Below are 22,295 nucleotides of genomic sequence, written 5' to 3'. Positions count from 1 at the left end.
TGTCAGGAAGAAAGGAAGGAAAGGAGATTATGTACCAACTGTGTTCTAACTACTGTGCCAAGTTTTACATACATCATCTAATTAATCATCAGGACTAAGAAAGACAAAGGCTATATCACAATTTAGTAGAAGAATATAAATGCATAAATAACTATAACCACATGTCATTGGTACTGTAATAAGAGTAGGAGCCCAGATAAGGGACAGGCTGATTCTGCCTAGGATGGACAAAGAAAGCTTCCCAGAGGAGCCCCAATTTCATATGGGTCCTGATGAATGATCGGGAGTTGCCCAGGTAGAAAGATGGGAAGGACACTATAAGTGAAAAGAACAATGTGCACAAAAGCATAGAGATGTGAGGAGTAGGGCGGGTTTGGACACTGTTGAGTGGTTGAGTGCTAAGAGGAGAGATTGGAGAGGTGGGTTGGGATTCTGTTTGCCAAGCTAAGGCATTTGAATTGTATTCTGTACGTAATGGGGAGCTACTGAAAGTTTATAAGCACGGGAGTAACATGATCAGATTTATGTTTTGTAAAGATGACTGGAAAAACAAGCAAAGGAGGAAAAGACTAAATACACTCATTTTCACCTTGCAAATATTTATTGAGTACTTACCATCTTCCAAGCATCTTCTAGGGGCTGAAGATATAGCATTGAGCTAAATAATCAAAAATTCTTGCCCCCATGCAGCTTTAAGGAGGGAAACAGTCTATAAACAAATATATGCATATAATCACTGAGGTGGTAAAAAGAGCTGTGGAGAAAATAAAGCAGGAAAGGAAGATAGATACATTCTTTGCAATTGGGTGAACACTTCACCCTATATATTGTAAATCCCACTGAGAAGGAAGGGAACATTTGAGCAAAGACCTGAAGGAAGAGAGAGCAAGCCATGTGGCTATCTGTAGGAAGAGAATTTTAGGCAGAAGGAATAGTGCAAAGCCCTCTGTATTATATGAGAGTTCTGAAAACCCTAAAATGACAAAAGAGAGGGATTTAAGATTTACATTCCCATATTTGTATGAAGGAGACACTGAGCCAAATAAATACTGATCATTTCTTACATATCATTCAGAACTTCTACTCATTTGTCTAAAAGTATTTGAGTTTGACAGGATCTTCTTTTATAGATCATTATGGGGCCTGACTTTTAGGCAGAAGTAACTAAACTGTTTCCTTCTATCACTCAAGACCAGCAATTTTGCATTTAAGCGGTGAAGCTCAGTTATCATGCCAAAGCCAAGAGAATAGTTCTTTGTTTCTTTTGTAGTTTTAAGCTATTCATTTCATTTTCAGATGCTCAAAATCTGTACTTGATGACCACATTTAAGGGAACTCTCCCCCAAACCTAAGAGAGACGCTGATTGGATGGCACATGTAGAAACCCTTCAGCAAACAAACAAGATGAGTAAAATTGGGAATGTGTCTGGCTGATCATGGTCTAGCTGAGTGCATTGCACACACGGAGTTAAAAATGAAGTCAGAATCTGGAGTGATATCATTAGTGTATACCATCCTGGAACTGTAGTCAGACCACACACATATTTAATGCACTGAACCCACCTTGAAATGCCCCTCAGCCCCTAGAGAATGAAGTATTAGAAAAAATCAAGGGGCTGGCGGGAGGATGCTGAGTGATCCATAATGCTGTCAATGTCACAAGTCATCCTGAACAGCAGAATAAAGTTAATAGGGGAAGTTCTTTAGTGCTTGTTCAGCTGCCTGCCACCCAACTCTGTGGCAGAAAAGCAAGGAGGAAATAGATATATCACTATAGAATGCATCAATAATAAATTATAGAAATGTCTTATATATAAGGAGTAGTTCCCTATATTTATTTGAAGTATCAATCTTTAGGATTGTGTATTTGACCACTCAACGCCAAACAAAACAAAACAAAACAAAAACAGTCAAGTCTTTTTTTTAAGACTATTGATATTTTAATAATAAATTAATAGTATGAGTCAAAAATATTGAAGACAAGAATTGAAAAGTTCAAGAAAAAAGAAGGGAAGTAATATATTTTCTAGTGTTCAATAAATAAAAAATTGGAATAAACGTATCTATTTATAGCGTACGTAAAGAGCATCTCTGGATGTCAACTCTTCTATCTGAATTTTAAGTGTTATTTTTCAGCTCAGAGAATTTCATGGTTTATAGTAGAATATTTTCATTCCAAATCTATGTACCTTTACCTCTTAAAAATATTTCCTAAACTCTACCAGCATTGCACTACTTGGTTATGGAGTCAAGAACTTACACAATTCAACTAAAAGCTATCAAACATTTATTTAGAGGTTGAACACCTCCTGTGTTCAAGGTGCTGACTGGGCAACGTACTGCAGGAAATGCAAACTGAGTAAAATCTAGTGCTTCCTCCCAAAGACCATAGGAGGTAAAGTAAAAAATTATAGTAGATGACACAATATGTTCAGTGCCCTAAGGGTTCAAAGGAGAGAGAGAAGACCACGGGTTAGAGAAATCAAGGAAGGCTTCAAGGAAAAGCGACATTTGACCTAGAACCTTAATGGATGGATAGGATTTCAATAGGCAGAGATGAGGTTGGTTTGAGCAGAGTGGGGAAAACAATTCAGAGGAAGACAGAACTTATTTGAGACGAGAGTTTCCTGTTTTGCTGGAGCATGATGTATGTATGTGGGAGCAGCCAGCCTAAAGCTGGAAGGTGGGTGGCAGTCATGGGGTCTCTGGACTTCGATGTCAGCCTGCAGTCTGGACTCGATTCAGTCAGCAGTGGGGCTCCATCGAAGTCGCTGGATGTGACATGATGTGACATGACACCACTCTGTTTATGCTCTGGTGCCCATGCTTCTGTACTCAGTCACATTCGCCTGCTGAAAGGGTGAGGCTGGTTCTCCAGCCCTGGGGGACAGATTGGTTCTGTACTACAGATTCACTTAGAGGGCAGAGCATGGTAGGAGGTATTTGGGTAAGTTCCTCCCACTCCCCCAGGGATAATCTAGCTGCTGAATGCGGACTGTGACCTGGCTATTTAAGTGTCGTTTGAGCTCCTGAACATTTTCAGAAGTGAGGGAAAAAAACAGCGTCATCCACAAATATTTTTTCAGTGTAAATTTAAAATAAATTAATATAAAATAAATTAATTAAATAAAAATTAAAATATTTTAAAAGATATATTTTAAATTCACCTACTAGATGAACAGCAGCAGTTTTGCCCTGTTCTAGATTGGTGGTAAAATAGCAGTCTTAGCCAGAAGCAAAATAAAAGCTTGAACTCAGAATAGGAAAGGGCTAAGGCTAAGGTTGGTGCACCCAGTAGATAGGCTATGGAATCTTTGCCTTTGCAATGCTGTTCTATTATATAATAATTTCTCAGATAAGTTTTTTACATTCTAATTTAGGAGAAGCAAAGATAATGTTAGGTATTTAGCAAGATACAAAAGAAGTGACAGCCATTCCAGAAATACAGAAATTCAAAAGAAACTTTAACCTGTTAATAATGTGCATCATATAGGGCTCCCCTGGTGGTGCAGTGGTTAAGAATCTGCCTGCCAATGCAGGGGACATGGGTTCGAGCCCTGGTCCGGGAAGATCCCACATGCCGCGGAGCAACTAAGCCCGTGCGCCACAAATACTGAGCCTGCGCTCTAGAGCCCATGAGCCACAACTACTGAGCCCGCATGCCACAACTACTGAAGCCCACAGGCCTAGAGCCTGTGCTCTGCAACAAGAGAAGCCACCACAATGAGAAGCCTGCGCACCACAACGAAGAGTAGCCCCACCCGCTGCAACTAGAGAAAGCCCGTGTGCAGCAAAGAAGACTCAACGCAGCCAAAAATAAATAAATTAAAAAAAAACTCACTTAAAAAAAATAATGTGCACCATATAACATGATATGTAGTAGAATATAAAGTTCCAGAGTGTTTTCCTCTGGGTTATGTTCAGCACCTATAAACCCTGTTTAAACATCATCTTGCCAGGGGGCTGTTTGCCCTGTTTGTCCATTCTGGGCACCAGAAGATAGGCTGCAGTGGTTAGTTGGGTTTGTATTCCACATACAGACTTTTAACAGTACCTAAAAATGGTTCTTTAATCGAGATTTTTTAAAGACACAGAAACCTTAATTAAGAATGGCTGAAACCCTTGTAGGATGAGAACTTTACAGTACAAACTCTTATTTGACAAGACCAAAAGCAGTATTGTGTCAATTAATCAAAAAATTTGGTTAAAGTCCCAACTCCTAAAAAATAACAAAACATGCTTTGGCAATATTTTGATGTAGAGTCAAGGTCTTTTTTCCCCCTGAGTGCAGATCTGTGTTTTAAAGACTTTCTTACATAAATCACAACCACAATGCATCTATTTCTAGTTTCAGTTTATTTAAAGTAAAGCAGACATTTCTGAGGCAGTCTGAATCTAGAACCTGAGGGGACTTTTATGATTCCTATTACAGTCTTTTAAACATTGTTTTGCTCACCCCTATTGCAACAATAATTTTTTTAGTGGTTTGGGGTTATTAAGACTTTCCAATGCAGTCAACTTAATTTTCAGAATAACAACTACTCTCTTTTTTGCTATCCTAGTTTGTCGATTTTCATAATATTTATTTAAAATATGCTTAATTTAATTAAATAAAATACTACAATCACAATTCTAATTAACCCAAACAGGCTTGGGAACAAATACAATGAACTCTTGGTTAGTAAACCACAGCAGAAGTGGGAGCAGAAGTCCTTGGATATATTGGAGAGTAGTTACTGCCCTCATGTGCTCAGCCTGTTGTGCATATCAGAAAATTTAGTCCACAGAGGGAATGGAGAACATCTGTGAATCTGGCAAGTTAGTTAAGTGGAAGTGGTTGAGAGTTTCTACTGTATACAGTTAGTTAAGCAGTTAGTTTTTGTTAACTACTCAGAATAGCTATGTGATTCTAGATAAACATTACTAAAGAAATGGTTAAACACACACAGACATACACATACCTAAAGCAAAGGTATTTTTCTTAGGTGTGGGGAAAGGAAATGTTGGCTCTGGCCCTATTGTGAGCTTCCGTTTATATGTTGTTGGTATTCTTAAGTGTTCTACCCTGAATGTTCATCTGTACTGTAATTTCTATATATCAGGGATTTTATATTAATTACATAATTTTTAAACTCCTTAAAATATAGATAGTGATTATTTTATAGGCTTTTCTAAGAATTAGTGAAACAACGCATGTAGAGTGTTAATCACTGAGCTGATGAGCTTTACCCTCCCCCGTCATCTTCTTCCAGTTTGAATGCAATTGTCCAAAATCCGGACTTTGAGTAGAGTCTTCTTCAAAAGCATATTGACCAACTTGAAGGGGTTCCCACTGGCCAAATTTGGAATAATCCGAGCATCAGAATGAACAATGACAGGAATTAATTAAACACATTAAATTTTAAACATATCTATGAATCCATACACGTAGGAAATAAATTTAAAAGAGAGGGGAAGAAGGGAAAGCTCTTCTCTAGAAAAAAAAAAAAGCCAATTAGTAAATGTAGAAGAAATAATAGAAATAATAAATTACCATTTTACAATCACCACAGTAATTACAATTATTTAGTCAAAAATCGTCAGTGGATGCTAAAACAGTTGGGTGAAAGAACACTGGGGAATGGGATGTTCAAACAATCTTGCCTCATAGATTCTCATTTACTACAAAGGGAAAATACAGCTTTAACAATGGAGAAATCTGGTTAATACTACCTTCAGCAAGAGACTATACATAGCATCACCAATGAGGTACAAGCTGGCATCATGAGGTCCCTAATTTGTTGCACACAAAGTCATCTGTGTAGTATTCCTGCTCTGACTCCCCAAGTCCCAGTTTAGCCTGAATCTAATTATGAGAAGGCAGTCAGACCCATCCAAATTGAGAAACATTCTGGAAAACAAAACAGTATCATCAACAACAAAATATGTAAATCGATGTGGCGAAAGAGAGAAAGGCTGGGAAATGATTTAGGTTAAAAGAGACTAAAGGGACAATTGGGGAAATTTGAATATGGCCTGTATAATACATAATGTTATCAAATCAATGTTAAACTTCCAGTTTTATGGTTATGTAAGAGAATGTCTTTATTCTTAGGGGTAAAGTGTCAGAAAAACAATAATAATAATAATTGTTGTGTTTATGTGTGATGTATAAAAGCATATAATGAGAGAGACGGAAAGCAAATGTGACAAAATAATTGGGGAATCTCCATAAAGGTTATATGGATGTTCATTATACTTGGAAACTTTCTGTAGGCTTGTAATTTTTCAAAGCAAAAGCTGAGAAAAATAAATATATCTCTACAGCTCTAGGTACTGCCCTTCCTAATTTGCTATTACACAGATTAGTGCAATGTTGGATCATCCAGTGCAAATTGTACAATTGTCCTCTGTCACCCATTTATAGGTTTGCTCTGTTACATGCATTCTCTCCCATAGCCACCACTTATAGCAGAGCATACAGAACCAAGGATTTCCTCTTGCACAGTAAAGCAAAAGCATCTCCAATATCTTGAAGTAGATTATATGCAGATCTTAGTGAAACTTGATAGTGGAAGAAGACATAGCAAAGAGCAAACCTTCTGACAGGGCCTCAGGGGTGCTTGCTAGAATTCCCACTAACTGCATAGATTATTAACCTAGTCACCAAGATGCCCTATGCAATACTTTAACTTGAAGTACACGTAACTGAGACTGTTAGGAAAAATAAACAGGCCAAAAAACTGACATGAGAATTTACCAGAGAAAATAAGGTAGATGGCAATCATATGACACAAGTCTCTACTAATCCAGTTAAAACTCAAAAGTTCAGCAGAAGTTTTCTGACCAAACAGGTCCAAATGGAGGCCCAAGTGGAGGAAGAGCTTGCTCCACTGAAGGTTCCCGAAGGAGATTCCAGTGAGCAAAAGCGATAGGGTCGTCCCTGCCACTCAAGCACAACAGAATCACAAGGTGTAACTCTGTGACTGGAGCAAGATAACAGCACTGTGGAAACTTTGGTCTCTTTAAGAAAGGTGTGGGCATTTTCTACGTGCATGTCACAAAACAGTCCTGTCAGCAAGATCCAAGTATAAGAAAGGGAAACTCTAAGGTACAATCCAAACAACAAGATGAGAATATATACACAGGCAGGAAGGTGTAACAGAGAGGTTAAGGGTGACTTTCCACCGATAGGGTTAATTAAGACATTCAACTCTTCAGCAGAATAAATGAGAGTGACTCTTTTAAAGACTGGCCAAGTTTGTGTGTAATAATTCTCTTCTTCAAACTAAGAACTTCCTTTGGTGGTAGTAGAAAAGGTCATATTTGTTTGAGCCAGATGTTAGTAGCCTGGAATCGAAGACATTTTGAACAACAACAACAACAACTACAACAAAAGTATTAGGAGAAATGTGAAAACCAAAGAGCTAAAGCAGACTGGCCATGGGAATTAGGGAACATACATACTGTTGCTTTACCTACATGGATCTTCTGACCCTAGGATCAGGTGCTATAGGAATCACAAACATTCTAAAGAACATAAAACATCAGAAAATAAAAGGGGCTTTAAATATAATAATACACATGGGATAATAACGTCTGAACTTTTGAAGTTCTTGTCATGGACCAGGCAGGCAGAGTTCTAAGTATTCTAACTCATTTACTCCAATTCTCTGAGTTAAGTGCCACTATTCCCATATTACTTATGGGAAAATGAAAGCACAGGGCAGTTAAACTACGCAAGGCAGAACCAGGGTTTGAAACCAGGCAAACTGGCCCACGTGCTCTTAACTACTGTTCTTTGCTGAAATGTTATTAAACCATTACAATAATCTTTTTGTAGACCCCTTAATGCATGGTAAAGTGTTTTAAAAAATTAAAAACAGTGGCAAATATGTATACGCAGGATGCTCCCCATTTTAAAAATATGATGATTAAAGGAGAGAGAGAAACTGAGGGAGAAAAAGCAAGCATGAGGAACACCGAGAGAGAAGATAGGAAGGCAGTATGCAAGAAGTCAGTGCTAATCTCTCAATGATCGTTTCTCAGTAAATTTTATCTTCTTATTATTATGAAATTTAAATTTTTTCTATGGTGAAAATGTATCATTTTATAATTTTTTTAAAAAGCTACATATAAAATAAATATTCTGGAACTTAAAAAATAATCATGTCAGATATTCATAGAAGCAGACCTAGTCATCGACTCACTGTTCCTCGAACTTCACCATGTACCTGCCACTTTCACAATTTTTGCCATACGAGTTCTACCTCCACTCTGATTTACTTAATAATCCTTTCAATTAAGTCACTATTTTAATTTAGCATCCTAAGTAATATATATGAAATAATATTTTTGCTATTATATGGGTTTTTTAAATGTAAATAAACATGTAACTCTTACAATGTCTTGGGCCACCACAATATGAATGGCCACTTTGGGAAAGACTATGCTCCTCCAATACTGGCTTCAGAATCACTTAGGTGTACATGACAAAGAGGCAGATTCCTGGTTTATGGAAGCCTGGAAACCTGCCTTACAAACAGACTCTCTGAGAGATTTTCATCAGCCTAAAGTTAAGAACTGTCATAGTATGGGTTCCCCAAGAGGATGTATAATGGTCAAGGATTTGGTACTGACTCTGAGGTAAGTAAAGAATTTAGCAAGATAACCAGGATGCCATCCAGAACTGTACCATCAGACCACCCCAGGAGACAGATTGTGTACAGCATTAGCGATAACCTGGTGATGGTAGAGGGGAAAGGCTAGTTATTGCAAACTAAATGAAATCCCTAGTTTCTTTTGTTACCAAAAACGACACCCTAGAGAGTGGCTTTGCTGTCTTGTTTTAGTGACAGTTCTTACTGCTGACAAATCTTATCGCAAAATGTATTAAGTATGTGACAGTTCAGATTAAGGTTGAGGTAGACCTATAAAAGTAGAGACAGACAGCTGCCCCAGATCCAAAGTCCAGAAAGGAGTTGCTGCAGCAGAGGGAGCAACAGAAGCTCATGTGAAGGAACCAGTTAAAGAGCTGGACACTGTGGGCAAAACAGAAGTTGGCCAACCAGTGAGAATCTTAGGTATGAGCTGATCTGAAGAACTGAATGAAGAAAGTTTTCAGTTTAATTTCCATGTTGGAAGAGACCAGGCTTTGTTGAGAAGGTACTTTGATGATCCCTCTGCAGAGTGGAAAGAAGCCTCAGAGCCTGGAGAAGAAAGCTGCTCTGCATAACCAGGAGACAGAGCTGGAAACAGCCTGAAGGGAAGGGGCTTTGTGGCAGCTGCCAGCAGGAAGAGCCGCTTGAGGCTTGGGAAGAAGTGTCTAAAAGGGGTGTCTCTGTTGAGATGCTGTCATTGGGTGAGGTGACCCTTCTCCATAAGTTACCAACAAAACCACACATATCACAAGGTGTGCAGACCAGACTCCTGGAAGCTAGTGAGGGAGGAGCTGACAGCTGCTATGTGGGTTATACAATTAATGGAGAATTTGCAGATGCGTAAGACCAGAATAGAGAATGGAGATGACTTTGTTCGAACACATAACAGAGGTCTGTGGGGTGATGAGGCCCGAGTAATCTAGTCCAGGTAGATGTGGGCTAGGAGAGAAGCATCATGTAAGGAGACATTCTTGGAGGGATTTCACACAGTGACAAAGGTAGAACCTTCACTGGGTTACTGCCAGGAGCACTGGGGCTAGGGAGTTTGTAGTTTGTTAGTATTACAAAAATCCAGAGGAAGAAACTTTGCTGTTAAGATGGACAAATACTTAAGCAATTGGGAGGAACATTCTCTGGTAACAAGAGAGGCATGTATGAGTGCAAAATCAATGTAAATGAAATCATGCTGTAATCAGAAAAGGGTTTGATAAAGATAGCAAAGAGAAAACGTGGAAAGAGGACCTGGAACAAACACTGTCCTGTGACTTGTATTCTGTTCTCCTTCTGTTGCAAGCATAGCCTGGGGCCCTCAGGACCCACTGACCTGGTTACCTCCAGCCTAGCAGCCCTTGGCTTATTGGTTTAACTATATTTCCTATACATTCTCTGAGTCTGTTATTCCTCTTCTGAAATGTGTAATTGCTATTTATTTCTAACTTTTTTTCTATTATATACACATCATTTTGAAACCTGATTCCATTCTTAATATTGGTGGTTCTCAAGAATTTTCTGGTCCTCTTGAATTCCTTTTCCCTTAATGTTCACATTAAACCTTTTATAACTGTATCTGCCCACTCCCCTGCCCCCTTTCCCGACATGCAAAAAAAAAAAAAAAAAATACAGGATAGCTGACCAGCAAGGTGATTAGAAAAAGAAGGGAAGGGAAGCTAGTATTCTGTGGAATTGGGGGCTCCAAGCATGGGTTAATGGATGGTTGGGACCATCCACTGTGTCACATAACACTCTGCAAATTGACTTTGCCCTTTCATATTTAAATGATACAGGTGTCAACGAAGATATGAGATGGTATCAAGTTTGTCATGATTCAATGAATGTGCATCTGTCTTCCCTCGTTCCACCAAGGGAAATGCATTAGGCTGGTGATGGTCAGCTGTCCAGCTAGGCTGGACAACTAGGCTGAGGGAGCACCAAAAAGGGGCTTTCACTGCATTTTGTGCCCCCTACCATTTCATCCTAAGACTCCAACCAAATTACTTTACATGGTGGCAAGAACTGCTCTGGGCTAGCCACATCATCTGGACCTAAAATTCAGATGTCAGAAACAATTTCCTCTAGGTTATAGAACTATGTTGCCAAGCCAGCCACAGATTATAAAATAACCTCTGGGCATGTACATGAACCGTCACACCACAACACTGTGATGACGACCAGTCTGTGGGCACATGCTTTCATACATCCAGTGGGCCTTGGACCCAAGGAGGCACTGAGCATAGCAGGTCTGAACTGGCCACCACTAGTAGCTAAACCGTTTGAGGAAGGCGGGGCCTGGGCTTGCAAAGGAACTTGCAGCAGTAAAGAAAAGGGAGGCACTGGGCAATGCAGAGTTGGTGGTGTAGAGCAGCTGCAGTCGGTTCTGAGATACGTTGCAGAGAGTGTGACCAATACTGCAGGGAAATAGCCTGACTCATACCCTCAGCACCTGAGCACTCACAGTCAGAAGGCCACTCTCTAGCACCCCCATGCACTCTGCTACCATCAGCTGAATTCTATACTTACTAAGATTCAGGTTATTTGTTCCTCAGCCTGTTCCATGCCAGTTAAACGTGTCGTTATTAATAATAAATAAAATATATAAATATATGAAATATGAATGCAAAAAGAAAAGTTGTTTCTATGAAAACTTGGTTGAATATTTTGAAAACATTCAATAAAAGTAAGTTGCTGGGCACTGGTTAAAGTGGAAAAGCAATTATAAAAATTTAGATGGACTCTGCATTCAGTTTGTCCAACAGGTGTCTTTAAGTTTTTGCTTCCTTTTAAAGAAATTATAACTGGAAATAGTACTGGATATACTATGGGTGCAGTTTATGCATGAAAGATAAGGTAGAACTCCAACCAACTGACCAACATTCAAAGAAAAAGTCTTTATATCAAAAGCTTGGCAAAAGAATGCAGTTATTTTAATTTAAAATACAAATTTGATGTGTATATCCATGATATTTTTATGATTCATCTCTTTAACATCTTCCATTAACCAACCAACTCCCTGTTCTGATTGCATTTGATTAAAGGGTCTCTGTGGAACTCCCTCATTCATTATTCTGTTGAGATCCAAGGAATGAGGAATTCCCATAATCAGTCTCTTCTTCAAGGTACAGGGCAGTAGCATTTCATAAAGGAGGAAGTTCTAAAGATCCTGTGTAATTCAAAGCTTTAATTCCAGCCTAATCATGAACAAAAAAAGGACAGGTATTCCTAGTTATCAGCTAAAAGTGGCACCATGATTGTGTTACCGACCTTCCAGAGTGGGTCCCCAACAAGAGTCCTTCTGCCTGGTGTTGTTCGCGCTGATAGAAGGAGACCGAGTTTGGTTCAGAAGCGAAGGAAAGTTTTATTCTTTGATCAAAGAATGGAGAGGTGGGAGCTCCCGCTCTGGAGTACACACTCTCTGAGACGGGCGGTTGGCGGGACCAGTTTATAGGGTTCATCTGCAGAGGGAGGGGCAGAGTCCTTGCCCGTTGGGGCAGGTGTGTTGCGCAAGGCACACCATATCTCAGTGCCAGCATCTCTGCACTGGGAACTCCAATCCCATGTCTTAGGTGCAAGGCCTCTGCAGGGCCCTGCTACAGGCAACTGAAACTAGACTAAGCACAAAAGAAGTGGTTAGACCTTATATTGTATCATCTAGATTCCATCTTATTTTTCCCAGGACCCCAGTGGGCTTTGCTGGTGACAATAGCGATAGCAAAACCCAATTTATAAAAATCCCTAACATACCAGCTTTGAAATTGAGATTCTTGATAAATTTAGAAGCAGTTTCAGAATTTGCATTCTTTCCATTTTGTGCACAAAGACGTTACTATTTTATACTACATCATTTCAAATTGTCCTGTATCAGAAGCAACTCTCTTTTTCTGGGACAGTAGAAGTAAGCCTCCTAAAGAAGATGGTTCCAGGCAACACCTCTCTTCTTGATGACGCAGGTCTCTCCCCTTGAGCTTCGTTTTGGCATAGAAGCTTATGCTCATTACAAGCGTTGACCTTCTCTGAGCTTTTCCCTGGAATAAGTCACTTTTTTAAGCTCTTCTCTTTCTTCAGATGCTATGAGTCTCTAGCAATATCAGTGGGCTTCAGCTCATTTAAGTTCTTCTTGAAGCTTGTGAATGACTTTGCAGGTTGTTTTATTTTAAAGTATAGGACTGAGATATTTATCTACAAATAAGTTTAACATATCTAGGCAATTTGATTTCTTCAACATGTCTTTCTCCATCGCTAGGTCTCTGACCAGAATGTCAACTCTAGTCCCTTAATAATACTTTCAGATGACCTGTTAGAGTCCTTCAGGTTAAATATGAGGCACTGATACACATTATCTTGGCTTTACCAAATGGCTTTGACCAGAGCTTCTCATACTGAATTCTAGGACCTGGAAAGGTCAAGAGGCAGTTCTGAGGGCATTACAGAAATCAGAGGAGCAGAGACAAGGACTCCAGCAAAAGGAACTGTTCTCTTCCTCTGTGCCTTCTGTCTGAATTTCCCAATTTTATTCTGAAATAGCTCCTTTACCTGGAGCCCCCTTATGCAGTTACATCAATCAACTGACCTATGTGTAATGCCCAGAAATTGAGCAGAAACAAGGCCCCAGCCCCTAAACTCCCAAACTTGTTAAAAGGACATGCACGATGTTTAGGCCCTTGATTCTTTTTTATAGCAGCTTTTCTGAAAAGTAAGTCACATATCATGAAATTCAATCTTTTAGATGTACAATTCAGTGGTTTTGAGTGTATATATATATACTGTTGTGCAACCATCACTATGTGATTTCACAGCATTTTCATCACCCCAAAAAGAAACCCCAAACTCACTAGAGTCACTCCTCATACCAGCATCCTTTCAGCTCTAGACAACTACTACCTTTGTCTCTATGAATCTGTTTATTCTGGATATTTCATATAAATGGAATCATACAATATATGACCTTTTTTGTATCTGGTTTATTTCACATAGCATAATGTTTTCAAGGTTTACCCATGTTGTACCATATATTAGTATATCTTTTTTTTTTTTTTTTTTTTTTTTGGCGGTACGCGGGCCTCTCACTGTTGTGGCCTCTCTTGTTGCGGAGCACAGGTTCCGGATGCGCAGGTTCAGCAGACATGGCTCACGGTCCCAGCCGCTCCGCGGCATGTGGGATCTTCCCGGATCGGGGCACGAACCCGGCAGGCGGACTCTCAACCACTGCGCCACCAGGGAAGCCCAGTTAGTATATCTTTTATAGCTGAATAATATTCCATTGTATGGATATATCACATTTGTTTATACATTCATCTTTTCTTTGCTTTTTTAAAACATCTTTATTGGAGTATATTTGCTTTACAATGGTGTGTTAGTTTCTGCTGTATAACAAAGTGAATCAGCTATACATATACATATATCCCCATATCTCCTCCCTCTTGTGTCTCCCTCCCACCCTCCCTATCCCACCCCTCTAGGTGGACACAAAGCACCGAGCTGATCTCCCTGTGCTATGTAGCTGCTTCCCACTAGCTATCTATTTTACATTTGGTAGTGTATATGTATATATATTCATCTTTTGATGGACGTTTGGGTCTTTTCCACCTATCTGCTATTGTGAATAGAGCTGCTGTGAACACTTGTGTACAGATTTTTATTTGAACACCTGTTTTCAATTCTTTTAGGTATGTGCCTAGAAGCAGAGTTGCTAGGTTATATGGTGATTTTATGTATAACTTATTGAGAAATTGCCAAACTGTTTTTCATAGCAGCTGTACCATTTTGCATTCCCAACAGCATTGTATGAGAGTTCCAGTTTATCCACATCCTCTCCAATACTTGCTGTTTTGTATTTCAAAATATTATTATTATTATGGCCACCCTCATAGATATGAAGTGTCATAAGGTCAGTCACCTTATTGGTGTTTTTATTTGCATTCCTGGATGACTGACAATATTGAGCATCTTTTCATGTTCTTATTGGACATTTGTATACCTTCTTTGAAGAAATATGTATTCAAGAAGTTTGTCCAAGAGATATGGGAACATATGTATATGTATAACTGATTCACTTTGTGATAAAGCAGAAACTAACACACCATTGTAAAGCAATTATACGCCAATAAAGATGTAAAAAAAAAAATTGCATAGTCTGTTGTTTTGTTCTTGAGTTGTGTGATGGTGAATTTTATGTGTCAACTTGGCTAGGCTATGGTACCCAACTGTTTAGTCAAACACTAGTCTATGTGTTGATATGAAGGTATTTTGTACATGTGATTGCCATTTATAGTTGACTTTAAGTAAAAGAGATTACCCTTGATAATGTGGGTGGGCCTTAATTCTATCAGCCTTAAGAGCAAAATCTGAGGTTTCCTGAAGAAGAAAGAATTCTGCCTCAAGACTAGAAATCTTGCCTGAGTGTCCAGCCTTTAGGCCAGATCCCATAACATTGTGAGCCAATTCCTTAAAATAATCTCTTCATATGCATGTGTGTGTGTGTGTATAACTACATATATAATATATATGTATATATGCTTATATATATTATATATTTATAAATAAATATTATATATTTTTATATATATATATGTGTATACACATATATAATATGCAAACACGCTCACACAGTATACATATACATCCTATTGGTTCTGTTTCTCTGAAGAACTCTGACGGATAAAAATTGCTAAAGTTCTTTATACATTTATATATTCTGGATACTAGACCCTTATCAAATATATGAAAATAGAATCCATGTTTGGTTAAGCCACTTCAGCTGAGTTTGTTACATGCAGCCGTAAGATCCTAAATGAATCTCATAAGGGTTTTAGAGAATCAGATAGGATAATGCATGTAGAACAATTAAAACAGTGCTTAATACATAACTCAATGTTATTATTATTTTCACACATCTGAATTCATTTAGAGAAATGAGCCCTGCTCACTGAGGCTTAAAGATATTATTCATTATTCAGTAAATGCTTATGAATTCCTATTATGTATAACACACTATATGATGCAAGGTCAGCTTCATAGCATGCGGTCTGTGCAGTCATACAGGGCCCTGTGCCTGGTTTAATGCTCTGTTGTCATCATCTTAAAATTCTTATCAAGTCTTGAACAAGAGGCTCTGCATTTTTATTTTGCACCGGGCCCTACAGATTATGTAGCCACTCCTGTTATAATGAATAGGAAATTCTTTTTGCTCAGAACAGTAACTGATGTTTCTAAAAATTACCATGTGTTATTCAGAAAATAAAAATTTTTGCTGAATATACTCTGTTTCAGAAGACTGAGAAATATACAGAAATATCTTACCAACCACAATGTAAATAAATGAAGTTTTGACATGTAACAGGTAAGCTTACATTATCTGAAAAATTCACTTATTTAGAACAGTCAAGTGCCTGATAAATGAAATATCAATATATTTTGCAATAACAAGAAAGAGAGAAACTGTAGGTTTTGTTATGGTAGTAGTTATTCGGGGTTGGGGAGTTTACACTGCTGAGGTTTTGGGGGTTATGAAATAAAATTTTTGAATTAGGTATCTTCTCCCAGTTATGATTGGTTACATACAGGAGCTCGCTGAGAGACATTGGACAAATTGCTTAACTTCTCTAAATCTTAGTTTCTCTTTCTGGAAAAATGAGGATAACATACAGCTCGCAAGTCTATGCAGAGAATCAGATATTTAGCACTGTGTCATATGAGGTACAATAAATGTGCTTTTCTCTGAATTTTCTCTTTCAAAGATGTATTGAGCATGTACTATGTGCTATGCCTCATTTTAACCATTCTGGACGTGTAGCTGGGTAAAGGTCCTTGTTCTCAAGGAGATTATATTCTAGTAAAGAAGGACATGATAAGTATGAAGAGAGATAAATATAATCACTTCAGGCTGCAATAAGTGTTAATGAGGGTTAAATGGGTGGGGGGCTGCTCTAGCTAAATGGGGGGGCGGTCAGGGAAAAGCTCTCTGGGAAGGTGATGTGTGAATTGAGATCTGAAAGACGAAAACGAGGAAGTCAGGTGAGGATCCCAGACAAGCACATTCTTAGCGAAAGGCACGGCAAGAACAAAGGTCCTGAGAGTGAAATGAGCTTGGCTTTTGTGGAGACAGTGACCAGAGCACAGGAGTCAGGGAGCGGAGTGGTCTGTGAGAGCAAGAGGACAGACAGGTGCCAGGTCAGGAAGGGCTTTGAGGACCAAGGACAGCAATTTGAATTTTATTCTGGTTCACAGAAAAGCCTTTGGAGGGTTTCAAGTAGGGAAACTCTATAATCCAATTTTATGCTTCAGGAAGATTCCTCTAGCTGGCTGCTCTGTGGAGGACTCAGAAGGACTGAAGGTTGGCAAGAGTGGTGGCAGTGACCACTTACTGGGGGTGTTGCATTAATCCAGGAACAGGAAGATGGAGGCTTCGACTATGGTTGTGGTCTTAGGAGATGGTAAGAGGTTGGATTTAGGATATACTTCGGAAACTGACAGGACTTACAGTTGGACTGAATATAAGGGTTAGGAAAGGAAAGAGCTTTTCGTTTTTCCCTGATGAAAAATTTAATATATGTTCACTATAGAGAACTTGGAAAATTCAGGAAAGTATTCAGCAGGCTACCTGTTCTAATATGTAAACTTAGCTTTTTCTTGCACAAGAAGAAGTCTATTATTATTGTTACCCTTTTGAAGATTTCGGTGTACCTTAGCTTATTAGAGGCATGGGGGATTATTCAAGTTAGAAAACAGAGAGAGAGGGAGAAGGAGAGGGAAAAAAAATACCTGTTTCACCCTGTTTAATACAGACTTTCCTAACCTTAGTTGAACTTTTAATTATTTTGGTGGTTGTTTTGTATAACATCTACTATCAGCTCTATCAATGATCACCAGAAAACAAGATCTAATACTGCACTGGATCTTTTCCTCTCATTTCTCACTGCTTCCCTTATGTATAGAGTTAGATTTGCAGGTTCTAAACTCAGGACCATTTACTGAGTGCACCAACACAATTCTTGCACTGGCTTTATTCCTTCTCTTAATATTCTAGGAGGCAGGGACTTCCCTGGTGACACAGTGGCTAAGAACACGCCTGCCAATGCAGGGGACACGGGTTTGAGCCCTGGTCCAGGAAGATTCCATATGCCTCAGAGCAACTAAGCCTGTGCACCACAACTACTGAGCCTGTGCTCTAGAGCCCGCGAGCCACAACTACTGAGCCCGCGTGCCACAACTACTGAAGCCCACATGCCTAGAGCCTGCACCCCGCAACAAGAGAAACCACCATGAATGAGAAGCCCGCACACTGCAACGAAGAGTGGACCCTGCTTGCCACAACTAGAGAAAGCCCGTGAGCAGCAACAAAGACCCAACGCAGCCAAAAATAAATAAAACTAAAAATATATATATTCTAGGAGGCACATGGTGTCTGGATTACATTGTTCTATAGTATTTTCAACTGTCTTGCTAATCCATTGCTGTTTCTTCTAACAGTTATTCTTACAAAAGCGGTAGGGAACTTGTATAAAATTATGTTTAAAATTGACATTGTCTTCCAAATATCTTATTTTTCTCTTAATGGAGAAAGTGACAGCCAGTGGAATATGAACTACATTGATAACATACAACTAGTAGCAATGAAAGAAACTGAGTTTTAAACTTGAGAACGCACATCTAAGGTGTTTATAAATTTATACAGTCAAATGTCCTTAATTTAATGCTCCATTTAATTTGTAATTTGGGAGCGACAACACTGGGTATTTAGTGAGGTTCCAAGTATCCAGGGCAGGGGTTGGGGGAGAGGGAGATGGTAGAACAAAAATATTTCCTTTGTCTTTTATGACTTGAAATTGTCTAAAATGTGATGAAGAAAAAATACCTCATTTAAAAAATATATTTTGGGATAGGTATTGGTAATAATAATTAATAATGAGTGCTTTTATGCCCCAGAAGCAATTGGTGCTGCTTGTCCCATTAAGGTGGACATGGTGAGCCTTGATTATACTCAGCTTAATTTGAAGATTTTAATAAAGGAAAAAATTTGTAGGAAGTGTGGTATATTATCATACTTAAAACAGCCAATTAAATGAGTCTCCTGATACCGGCTACTTTATAAATTCATTTATCACACAAGTTATTCTGACCTTTCCACCTCTTCCTGGATAAGGATGGTAGCAATTTCCCAGTAGCAAAATTATTGATTTTTTTTTTTTTTTTTTTTTTTTACAGAGCTTCTTTTCCAGTTTGAGTTTCCTTTCTTTCTGCACTTCTATTCTTGAATCCCCTTCTGAGAGACTGGAGTTCCATTTACACACTGGCAAGAAAAATGCTGTTTGGAAGGATATGGGAAGCTGCATCTTAACGTCCAAGCTAATTAACCACACCTAAACAGTTTACGAAGGCATTTTGCTCAATATGGAGTATTTCCCTTATTCAATAAACAGAAGAAAGTGTTGATCATCTATTGAAGCTTGGCATACTCGCCAAGCAAATGTCAATCCTTTTTTACACCATTCAGTTTCATGGGCTCTAATACCTTTTTCCTAAATTTTAATGTTGATTCCTACATGTTAAATGATGATCCATTTCTCACATGCAATATTGACATAGATCATTCACTCAGCTAATTGAGAATGTTTCCCTTTATCAACAGTTTTTCATGGTTCAGGGGCACGACATCTCCTTCTAAAAAATAATTAGAAGGTGACTCTAGCCTTTTACCAGATTTGAGAGATTTGAAGAAAATAACGATCTTTGCAAAAATTGCATTTGAAGTCAGTCTTTCTAAAAGATAAAGAATTTTCCAGAGAAATAAGGGGGGCAGGGGTCATGGATGGAAGAGAGCTTCCATTTACTGAGTACCCATTATAAGCCAGAAACTGTGCTTGGAGTTTTACATGAGTTTTTTCCTTTAACACCATGAGGTGTTTATTTATTTGCATTCTGTGGTGAAACTGAGGCCTGGAGAGGTCAAGTAACTCATGCAATCAGCTGATGGATGCTTGGCCTGGGCTCTAACACCAAGTCTGTTGGACTAGATGCCATGCTCCTTCCATTTCACTGTACTTTGCTGCTTCAGTTGGCAAGATCAATGGCGTCCCCATACTCTGAGGGTTGCAGCAACTCAGTGATCAGAGCTGGTTCAGATTCAGAGTTCCCTTGACTGTTTTCTCGGTGTTGTTGATAGAGGCGTGGGAGGCTCTTATCCCATGTAACTTTGATCTCTCACCCATGGTCAAAAGCAGGTAGTCTCTTAGCGTGAGGCTGAGATACTGAAAAGCTCCGTGCGCTCTTACACAAAGAAGCAAGACTATCACTGCTTCCTATCAGTGTTGCTCTTTGTTTTCTCTTGGTAGCTGGGATTTTGTTCTAAGGAAGGACACTATTATACATTTTCCTCTGTGCTACTCACACATTTGCTGATAGCTACTCAACCAAGTACACGAATTACTGAAAGGTTCAATCACCTATTATTTTAGACTATTACTCATAGTAATAAACTGTTGGGATATCTACTGAAGAGAGAACAACAAAGCATCATAAAAGCAGCATTCCTGTGCTTATACACATTCATAAAGATCAGCGCTAAGAAGAATTTCCATATTGCTTTGGATGTTAAACATACATAGTCCAATTTTCTCAGGCCACCCTTCAAAGGACTATCTAGTTCTTTTAAAACAAATAAAAAATATGTGTAGCTCAGTATTGAGAGGGAAGACTGGTCTCAGGGATTCTTTTGTTTTTACAAAATATATTGGCATTTCCTCCTACCAAAATACCTATGACTTGTCCAGGAAGAAGCATCTTGATCCAGAGCTATCTGAATTATTTTTCTAGCTTCAGTTAGCACTCTTCAGGGAAAATGTCAGCCTCTTGAGCTCCAGCCTTCATATCTTGGGGCACTGTCTGAGATGACCTAGATAACCTGAGTGAGGCAGGATGGACTAGAAAAGGCAGGTTAAGGAGTTACCTCTCCTACAAGGGTGAGGCAGGCAGTGGGGGCACAGGCCCAGCTGCAGGCGCTGGAAGTGAGTCTAGTCCAAGAGCAAAGGAAGTCTGCATCTGACCTGGTTGTTGTCTAGCCAGAAGGCTGCCAGCTTGGGGCTTGATGCCAAAGGAAGAATCCAGAAGCTGTCAGAGATTGAGAGTTCCACACCTTTGCCTGAGGTTCAGGAGCAGCCTGGGGACTGAAAAATAGGATCAAGGTGAGCTTTAGTTCTAGAAGAACCCATAATAGTTAAATTACCAAGGAGAAGAAACACAAAAGGGCAGCAGTTACAAGACCAATGAATATGGTGGGAACAGGTCTTCCAAGCCTGGGTGTCAGACCTAAAGCAGACACTGAATTCCAGGCTTAATTTCCTTAAGTCATTCCTGAATAATGTTGGGCCTGGGGAGCTCGGATGTAGGGAAGGGGTTGTCAGAATAGCTGCATTTGGAGCCCAGGGACCCCCTAGGAGGACAACATCAGGGACTGGGGAAAAGGCCATGGGGACAGGCTGTATTCACTGAGGTTGTACATCTGTGTTTCAGGAAGTCAGTCTGGAAAGAAAGGGCACAGGTACTCCAGATGAGGGCTCTGGGAAAAACATGCCTTCTTTCTATTGCTGTTGGCTCTTCTGAGGCTGTGGAGATCTACCTCTTTTGTTCTCCCTGGGACCCTATTAAAAGGTTTCTTGTGTTCAATTTGTATGTGGTTTTCCCATTCCTATGGGTTTCCTGAAAATTCGAATACAGGTTTCAGATGACCCAGTAATAATTTATAGATACCATGGCTCAATGACTTTGCCCTGGAGACTCCTACCTCTTAGAGAGTCTGCTACTTGTTGAATGTTGAAGGATCCAGCAGAGCAACACAGAGCCAAAACCACATATGGAGTTAGAGCCCCATATGGCACTAGAGTGGAATTAATTGGAGTAGCAATTGCCATTCTATTTCACATAATTTTGTGTTTTTATTCCATGGAATTTTAGCCACAAGAACGTTATTCACAGGATGTGTCTGTGGCATGTTTTGCACTGACGAACAAAAGGGAACACTGCATTGACCACGATGCAATTACACTTCCTTCTGCACTTCATCCATGCCTGACATGTGGAATCTGCCCAGGACTGGCTGTGAACCCTGCAAAACCGTTGTACGATAAATTATTGTCATCATGCCTCAGAAGGCTGTGTCACATTTGCCTGCAACCATTGTACAGACCTACCTTTTAAAAATAGATGTGTTTTTGCACTCTTGAAACTACTTATTTTCTTACTCTTTGTCACAACCAGCCTAGTTTAAGCTGACGGTAAAAAGAGGTTTTGGAGGTTTTCCACCACAAGGTTATTTAAAGTTCTTTGAGCTGCCGCCAGACCTTCATTTAGCATTTTAATAAACTTCCTGGGCCAAGGAGTAATTTTCCTGTATCCTCTTTGTCCTCAGCATGAAGTAATAGTACAAAAGAGGGTCATCATTTTTAGGCCAGTCATCTGCATGAATTATAAAATTATCCTTACGAATAACCAGATATAAGGTCTGGGATAGAGAAAAGGCGATCAGACTTTTTTCTGTGGTTAACATTAAAAAGGGGTGGTCATAGACACATCAAGGGTTTAAGAAAGTGCCAACAGAAATATTTTTCACACAGATAGTTAGAAAGGACTTTAAAAGAAACTGCACATACAGTCAAGTTACAGGAAGAT

This window comes from Delphinus delphis, chromosome 3 (genome assembly GCF_949987515.2).
Source record: "Delphinus delphis chromosome 3, mDelDel1.2, whole genome shotgun sequence".
Taxonomy (NCBI): Eukaryota; Metazoa; Chordata; class Mammalia; order Artiodactyla; family Delphinidae; genus Delphinus; species Delphinus delphis.
Note: the sequence above shows the minus strand (reverse complement) of the source record.